Source organism: Podarcis erhardii (assembly GCF_964252035.2).
Source record: "Podarcis erhardii genome assembly, chromosome: 3".
Classification (NCBI taxonomy): domain Eukaryota; kingdom Metazoa; phylum Chordata; class Lepidosauria; order Squamata; family Lacertidae; genus Podarcis; species Podarcis erhardii.
This window is the reverse complement of record NC_138507.1, coordinates 98943282-98952449: the sequence shown is the minus strand read 5'-3', so window position 1 is coordinate 98952449 and position 9168 is coordinate 98943282.

The window sequence follows — 9168 nt, the reverse complement described above, 5'->3', positions numbered from 1 at the left end:
TTAAAACACGTTGCTGGATTCTACCAACCTACCAACTACTTATCAGCAGGAGTGGAGATTAAACACCCTATCTTGGGAGGACACCGAGCTTCCTGATTTACATTAGAAATTAGTAGCGGCTGTATCTATCTCCGGGAAAATGTCTAGGAAAAAGAAGCGACCGGCATCATCTCCACAAGTGAGCCCACAGCAGAAGAGCAAGCAGAGTAAAATGCATGATTTTGTAAGAGCACAGAATTCAGAACCTACTACATCAAATAGAACTCATTCCCAGGTAGGTGGGGATACTTTAATGGGTGCAGATCACCCAGGGGAGAATGCTGAGATGAGTGCTCATGAACTATCCCATGAACTACTATCTTAGGGGGCACTGCTCTATGTGGAAATACTTGTGGACCACTGTCTGCTGACTGCAAGAACAGTGGAGGAAATTAGCATCAAATTAGAAAAGGTAACGTCTCTTCTGACAGAGTTGGTGCTGCCAGAAATACTGTATTTTTCGCCCTATAGGATGCACTTTTTCCCCTCCAAAAATGAAGGGGAAATGTGTGTGCGTCCTATGGGGCGAATGCAGGCTTTCAGTGAAGCCTGGAGAGCGAGAGGGTCGGTGCACACCGACCCCTCTCGCTCTCCAGGCTTCGCGGACCTCTCCACAAGCAGCGGGAGCGCTCCCGCTGCTTGCGGAGAGTTGCCTGCGTGCTGAAGCCTGCGCGCGCTGAGATCAGCGCGTCCAGGCTTCGCGGACCTCTCAGCAAGCAGCGGGAGCCAGCGCTGGGCTCCCACAGCTTGCAGAGAGCTGCCTGTTTGGGGGCTGGGGTCGGGGGAAGCTCGGGCGGGCCTCCCCCGCCCCAGCCCTGTGCCTGGGGGGGAAATAATTTTTCCCCTTTATTTCCCCCCCAAAAAAACTAGGTGCGCCTTATGGGACGGTGCGTCCTATAGGGCGAAAAATACGGTAGCTCCCTCAATACTAAAGAGGCCAACCACAGTGCAGTGGCGTAGCGTGGGGGGTGCGGGGGGGGCCGGCCGCACCGGGCGCAACATCTGGGGTTAGGGCAAATCCACGGGTTAGGGGGCGCAAATCCACGGGTTAGGGGGCGCAAATTACTTGCCTTGCCCCGGGTGCTGACAACCCACGTTACACCACTGCCACAGTGTTGCCCTCCCCCAAGACCATCGTGTACAGGGGTGTAACCAGTCTGGACTTGATAACCGAGAGACAACAAATAGTAAAAATAACAAAAGTGAAAGTAGGGACCTGATCCTACAAAGCACTAAAGTAGCTCTCGATATATATCCTTTAAATGGTATGCTGCCTTACTGGAAATCAATCGACAGTGTGAAGAGAAACTTTAAGCTTTGACTAAGCATATTATGTACAGAACACCACACCAGAAGGAAGAGAGACAGAAAGAAAATGTGAAACCCAGGCTCCTTCTAGCCTTACTTTTATGTATGACCTTGATAGAAGAGATAACAGAACCAGTTTAACCCAAACATCATGAACCTTTTGCTTGTTTCTTTCACATAGGCAAGCTTCCAGAACCCTCTGGAATTAATTAGAATAGGAAAGATCTCTACACATCAGATCAATACTTTCTGCACTAGGAAAATGCAAACCCAAAGGTCTAGGCTGCAGCTTGTGCAGGTTTGTGGTTTGTGTTTGGAGTGGTCACACACCACGTCTGCCTTGGCCTTGCCTGCCCGCTGGCATGCAGATCCAGAAGAAATATGACCCTCGGACTGGTGTAGGACCAGTGAGTTAGTAGAGATGTAGATAATCCCAAGGATTGATCCATTCTGAAATAAAATAAAAAAATGAATACAGGAAGAACAGAGCTGCAATATAAGCAACACATCATTATGCAGAGCTCAGATACTGGTTGCAAGGAGTTCCTCAAGGACATGTTAATGCACAGTGACTCTAAATCAGGGAAATTTTGGCCCTCCATATGTTGCTGGACTACTTTGTCCCTGACCATTGGGCATGCTGGTTGAGGGTGAGGCAGATGGCAGTTGAAGTCCAGCAACCTCTCGATGGCTACAGGTTCCCCATCTCTGCTTCAAACGAATGGAAGATCAGGAAATCCTTTGGTAAGCTGTTTATTTATTTGCATATTTAAGAGGCATACCAGTCACGTAACGGCTGAAACTAGACATCCTAAATAAAACTGTCATTTTTTTAAAAGGCCCACACATATTTTCTTAAGTAGATCTAATGAATCCGGATTAAGTGCCAGGGAAACTGATAACAGCTCATTAAAAATGGATCCTGCATTTCTCAGGAGGCTTTGAAGTCTAACCTCCCTAGCTCTAAGTAGGTGAAACTGAAGGTCAGCAAGTGGATTGAAGTCACCCTTGACTTCCAGTGAGTAAGGCCACACATCTAGGCCAGCAGGAACCTGGAAGTAAAGGAGGGAGGTATGCAGATAGCACCACACCCAAACCCTTCATCATGCTTTTAATATATCAGCCTATATACTGTATGTATGAAAGATATGTGGGGTGATAGTCAATTAAGTTTTACTCAGAACATACCTACTCAAATAAATGAACCTAACTTAGTCATGTTCATTAGTCTACTCTGAATTAAACACCTTTAACAAACAACAATTCCCAGGATTCTTTGGGGGACGGATCCTTTAAATGCCTACTCAAAAGTAAGGTACCACTCTAAAGCCCAAGCAGACATACAATGGGAACCAAGGAATCTCCAATGACTGGATACGGTAATTAGTTGGTTGGCATCTGTCTCAGGAGACAATGGAGGAGCATGCCATTGGGGGTGAAGTCAAACTGTTGGAGAGTTACAGCGCCTGCTGTGGCTGTAGAGACTGATACGGGAGAGACATGTTCTGTTGCAGCTGGGGCAGATGAAGGCTTCCGGTACCATGGCGTCTCTTCTTTCTGTGCTCCTCCCAGCAGTCATTTTTCTTCTGGTCACTACTGTGGATACACAACCTCACTGATTGTCTCTAGGCGCTGCGGTTGTCTGCCAGGGATTCCCACGTGGCTGGCTTGGTGTTGCCAGCCTTCGTATCATGTTTGCAGACATCTTTGTAATGCAGAATTGGGCTGCCAATTGGCCTGGTGCCTGAAGCCAGCTCCCCATAGAGCATGTCCTTGGGGATCCTGCCATCTTCCATTCTGTGGACATGACCAATAATTAGATCCTAAGATAAAAAGCCCAAACCAGTTACGTACAATCTTGCTGCTTCACTGCTAAGATGCTGAATCAAGTCAAGACTTTTCAAAATTCTGATTTTTCATCTCGTCTTCCAAAACGGATGCAGCACGTCCGGTTTCTGTATCAGCCACCCGTTTAATAAATGTCCTCATGCGTCTTTTGTACAAGGTGAACTGCCAGCCACTGATTAACCCAGAAACAATAATGCTATTAGCAGAGCCTTTTGTCTTAAGCAAAGGTTACGTTGCCAAGCTGTGACACAAGCCTGATGCTTGATAACTATAATCTATGATTGCGATGACACATAAGAGAGGTGTTACATCTGGGCACAGGAGAGATGTGAACAGTATTATTTCGACTACGTTTTTCAACAGACAAAGCAGTTACCCTTTCTTTCTTTCTAACCCCAAAACTGCACAGTGAGACGGTTTGAATGCCATGTCTCCCTACACACACACACACACACACACACACACTCCCCCTGCAAAAATGTATGAAAAGATCAAATCTGCACCTGTTTCTCTCAGTCCACCTAGTGCACTTTTCCACCTGAATAGATCACCTGATTGTCACCTAAAAAGGTAAAGATAAAGGGACCCCTGACCATTAGGTCCAGTTGTGACCGACTCTGGGGTTGCAGCGCTCATCTCGCTTTACTGGCCGAGGGAGCCGGCATACAGCTTCCGGGTCATGTGGCCAGCATGACTAAGCTGCTTCTGGCGAACCAGAGCAGTGCACGGAAACACTGTTTACCTTCCCGCCGGAGCAGTACCTATTTATCTACTTGCACTTTGACGTGCTTTCGAACTGCTAGGTTGGCAGGAGCAGGGACCGAGCAACGGGAGCTCACCCCGTCGTGGGGATTCGAACCGCCGACCTTCTGATCGGCAAGTCCTAGGCTCTGTGGTTTAACCCACAGTGCCACCCGCGTCCCTACGCTTGTCACCAACATGCATGGAAATTGTGAAATTTCTTTATTTAACTAGGAATCAACCATGCAAGTTGCATGCATATTAAGTGGTCATTGGCTGATCTGTCCCTAGGTACACTGGCAGGGACAGCACACTTAGTGGGTTGGTGGACTGCACACACTTCCCGTCATGCGCCGGGCTAGGTAGACTGTGACAAAGAAGTGCCACCTGTACCGATAACAAGTCTTCCCCTTCCTCACCTCTCCAGAGCGGATTTTGAGGAAGCAGGGGTGGGGAGGGGACTGGAAAGCAGAGTGTCACTGAATTCTACTCAATATTGATTCAGAGCAGAACTCCGACGTATAGTTAGCAGATTAAAAACATGTTGCAGGATTCCCAAAAAATAGACTAGAGGCAATTAATATCACATCCAGCAGAACTTTACTGCTACTGAAGGCAAATGAGCATAATGGTCACAAATCCAATGCATTCAGGATTGGCACCGTCCATAAGAAATCCAGTTGCAGCAGACTTAAATTTACAATAACTTATAATAAGTCTAAACCTTAACACTATATACAGAACACCACACCAGAAGGAAGAGAGATAGAAAGAGAAAGTGAAGCCCTGGCTCCTTCTGGCCCTACTTTTATAGTCAGCATGATCTTGACAGAAGAGATAACAGAACCAGTTTAAGCCAGCTGTACTCAGTTTCTCTGAAGGAGTAACCCAAATATCATGAACCTTCTGCTTGTGTCTTTCACACAGAAGCTTCCAGAACCCTCTTGAATTAGTTAGAATAGGAAAGATCTCTACACATCAGATCAATACTTTCTGTACTAAGAAATGCAAACTGACACAGAGATGGGAAGGAGGAAGTTCTGAAGTAGAAGGCTATTGTGTTATATGCAACTCCTCATTTTACAGATGGAAGCCTAGTGGTAATGGAATACTGCTCAGTGCTTTGATGCCTTGAGCTCAGGTAAAAGGCAAACATTCTGGGCCACAGCCAAAAACTGAGGTGGGCAGCCCCCTACAAACTAATTGACTTAACTGGGTTTAGGAACATATCCCCACTTTCTGGACTATGGCACCAATCTATTGAACCCACACTATTTCTTGCTTATGCAACATGCCGCAAGGAACAGGAGTTGTGGCCAACTATTTTATGCATAATATATTCAAAGGACCTAACAGAAGCAGAAGACATCAAGAAGAGGTGGCAAGAATACACAGAGGAATTATAGCAGAAAGATATGGATGTCTCCTACACCCCAGGTAGTGGGGTTGCTGACCTTGAGCCAGACATCCTGGAGAGTGAAGTCAAATGGGCCTTAGAAAGCACTGCAAATAACAAGGCCAGTGGAAGTGATGGTATTCCAGCTGAACTACAGTGGTGCCTCGCAAGACGAAATTAATTCGTTCCGCAAGTCTCTTCGTCTTGCGAGTTTTTCGTCTTGCGATGCACGGTTTTCCATAGGAATGCATTGAAAATCAATTAATGCGTTCCTATGGAAACCGCCTTCCCCCAACCTCTTCTGGCGGGCGGCATTTTAAAATCGCCCGGGACAGCGGAGGACTTCTCCGCTGTCCGGGCGATTTAAAAGCCCCTGGGAAGGCAAGCAGGGGGGACAAAGACTTTTGCCCCCCCCCCCCCGCCTTCAGAAGAGGTCCAGGACAGGCTTCGCGGACCTCTCCGCAAGCAGCGGGAGCGCTCCTTGCGGAGAGTTGCCAGCGCGCCCAGGCTTCGCGGCCCCGCCGCCCGGCTTCGGGACATCGTTCCGATGCCAGGCGGCGGGGGGAGGCTTTCTCGCCCCGCCGCCCGGCATCGGGACGATGCCCCGAAGCCGGGCGGCGGGGGGAGGCTTTCCCGCCCCGAAGCCGGGCGGCGGGGGGAGGCGTTCCCGCCTCGCCGCCTGGCATCGGGGCATCGTTCCGATGCCGGGCGGCGGGGGGAGACTTTCCCGCCCCGCCGCTCGGCTTCGGGACATCGTTCCGATGCCGGGCGGCGGGGGGAGGCGTTCCCGCCCCGCCGCCCGGCTTCGGGACATCGTTCCGATGCCAGGCGGCGGGGGGAGGCTTTCTCGCCCCGCCGCCCGGCATCGGGACGATGCCCCGAAGCCGGGCGGCGGGGGGAGGCTTTCCCGCCCCGAAGCCGGGCGGCGGGGGGAGGCGTTCCCGCCTCGCCGTCCGGCATCGGGGCATCGTTCCGATGCCGGGCGGCGGGGGGAGACTTTCCCGCCCCGCCGCCCGGCTTCGGGACATCGTTCCGATGCCGGGCGGCGGGGGGAGGCGTTCCCGCCTCGCCGCCCGGCATCGGGGCATCCTTCCGAAGCCCGGCGGCGGGAGGAGGTGTCCCCGCCCCGCCGCCAGGCTTCGGAGGAGGTCCGAGGACAGCGGGGAAGACGAGCTGCGCTTCCCCACTGTCCCGGAGATTTCCCTATGGGCTGTCGTCTTGCGAAGCAAGCCCATAGGGAAATTCGTCTTGCGAAGCGCCTCCAAAACAGAAAACCCTTTCGTCTAGTGGGTTTTCCGTCTTGCGAGGCGTTCGTCTTGCGGGGCACCACTGTACTTAAAATTTTAAAAGATGATGCTGTTAAGGTGCTACACTCAATATGCCAGCAAGTTTGGAAAACTCAGCAGGGGCCAGAGGATTGGAGAAGATCAGTCTACATCCCAATCCCAAAGAAGGGCAGTGCCAAAGAATGCTCCAACTACCGCATAATTGCACTCATTTCACACGCTAGCAAGGTTATGCTTAAAATTCTACAAGGAAGGCTCAAGCAGTATGTAGACTGAGAACTCCCAGAAGTGCAAGCTGGATTTAGAAGAGGCAGAGGAAACAGAGACCAAATTGCAAACATGCGCTGGATTATGGAGAAAGCTAGAGAGTTCCAGAAAGACATCTACTTCTGCTTCATTGACTATGCAAAAGCCTTTGACTGTGTCGACCACAGCAAACTATGGCAAGTTCTTAAAGAAATGGGGGTGCCTGATCACCTCATCTGTCTCCTGAGAAATCTCTATGTGGGACAAGAAGCTACAGTTAGAACTGGATATGGAACAACTGATTGGTTCAAAATTGGGAAAGGAGTACGGCAAGGCTGTATATTGTCTCCCTGCTTATTTAACTTATATGCAGAATTCATCATGTGAAAGGCTGGGCTGGATGAATCCCTAGCCGGAATTAAGATCGCCGGAAGAAATATCAACAACCTCAGATATGCTGATGACACAACCTTGATGGCAGAAAGTGAGGAGGAATTAAAGAACCTTTTAATGAGGGTGAAAGAGGAGAGCGCAAAATATGGTCTGAAGCTCAACATCAAAAAAACGAAGATCATGGCCACTGGTCCCATCACTTCCTGGCAAATAGAAGGGGAAGAAATGGAGGCAGTGAGAGATTTTACTTTTTTGGGCTCCATGATCACTGCAGATGGTGACAGCAGTCATGAAATTAAAAGACGCCTGCTCCTTGGGAGAAAGGCGATGGCAAACCTAGACAGCATCTTAAAAAGCAGAGACATCACCTTGCCAACAAAGGTCTGTATAGTTAAAGCCATGGTTTTCCCAGTAGTGATGTATGGAAGTGAGAGCTGGACCATAAAGAAGGCTGATCGAAGAATTGATGCTTTTGAATTATGGTGCTGGAGGAGACTCTTGAGAGTCCCATGGACTGCAAGAAGATCAAACGCATCCATTCTTAAGGAAATCAGCCCTGAATGCTCACTGGAAGGACAGATCGTGAAGCTGAGGCTCCAATACTTTGGCCACCTCATGAGAAGAGAAGACTCCCTGGAAAAGACCCTGATGTTGGGAAAGATTGAGGGCGCAAGGAGAAGGGAACGACAGAGGACGAGATGGTTGGACAGTGTTCTTGAAGCTACAAACATGAGTCTGACCAAACTGCGGGAGACAGTGGAAGACAGAAGTGCCTGGTGTGCTCTGGTCCATGGGGTCATGAAGAGTCGGACATGACTAAACGACTAAACGACTAAACAACAACAACATCTTCAAAACTGCACAACCCATTTGCCGCATAATTCAAAAAGCTTAGTCAAAAAGCTTAGTCATCTACTGCTCCTCACCACCACCAGTGGGGTACGTTGGGGTCTCAGATTTCAGCAGCACTCTGTGCAATGCCAAAATTTGGTGCCCTCCTTTCTTATCTTTCATTCTACATCATAGTTGTGGCGACCCCGAGGCTATGTGACCAGCACGACTGAACTAATTGTGCTCCCCTAAATCCTCTTCGGCCACCACCACCATTGGCAGGGCAGAAGAAAGAGGTGGGTGAACAAGCGAGTTTACAGTGGTGAAGAGTAGGAGCAAGTCCACAAGGGCTTCTTGTCAAATGGCCCCATGCTGGACTGTGGGCTCATGGCAGGTGCCCAATCCTGGCGACCCTTGACAACACCTACAAACAACAAGGAATACCATTCAATAGAAAAGGTGGCTCTCTTCATTGTCTCAGCCTCCCATTCATGCTGGCTCTCCAGTGCACATTTGAACAAAAACGGATTGTCCTGACACATGAAAGGACAAGCTAAGAAATGTAAACAAACACTTTGTCCAACAGCTAATCAGCAGCAGCAACTAACAGGCCAAAGAACACTAGAATTGTGTGCTTTACTTCTGTCTGGCAAAAACATGAGCTGAGCCTGCTGGAGCCTACCAGAGTGATGCATGCTCTAGTTATCTCCTGCTTGGACTACTGCAATGTGCTCTACATGGGACTACCGTTGAAGGTGACCCGAAAACTGCAACTAATCCAGAATGTGGCAGCTAGACTAGTGACCAAGACCACATAACACCAGTCTTGAAAGACATACATTGGCTCCCAGTACGTTTCCGAGCACAATTCAAAGTGCTGGTGTTGACGTTTAAAGCCCTAAACGGCCTTGGCCCACTATACCTGAAGGAGTGTCTCCACCCCCATTGTTCTGCCCGGACGCTGAGGTCCAGCGCCGAGGGCCTTAGCAAAGCTACAGGGAACCAGGCAGAGGGCCTTCTTAGTAGTGGCACCCGCCCTGTGGAATGCCCTCCCACCAGATTTCAAAGAGAAAAACACCC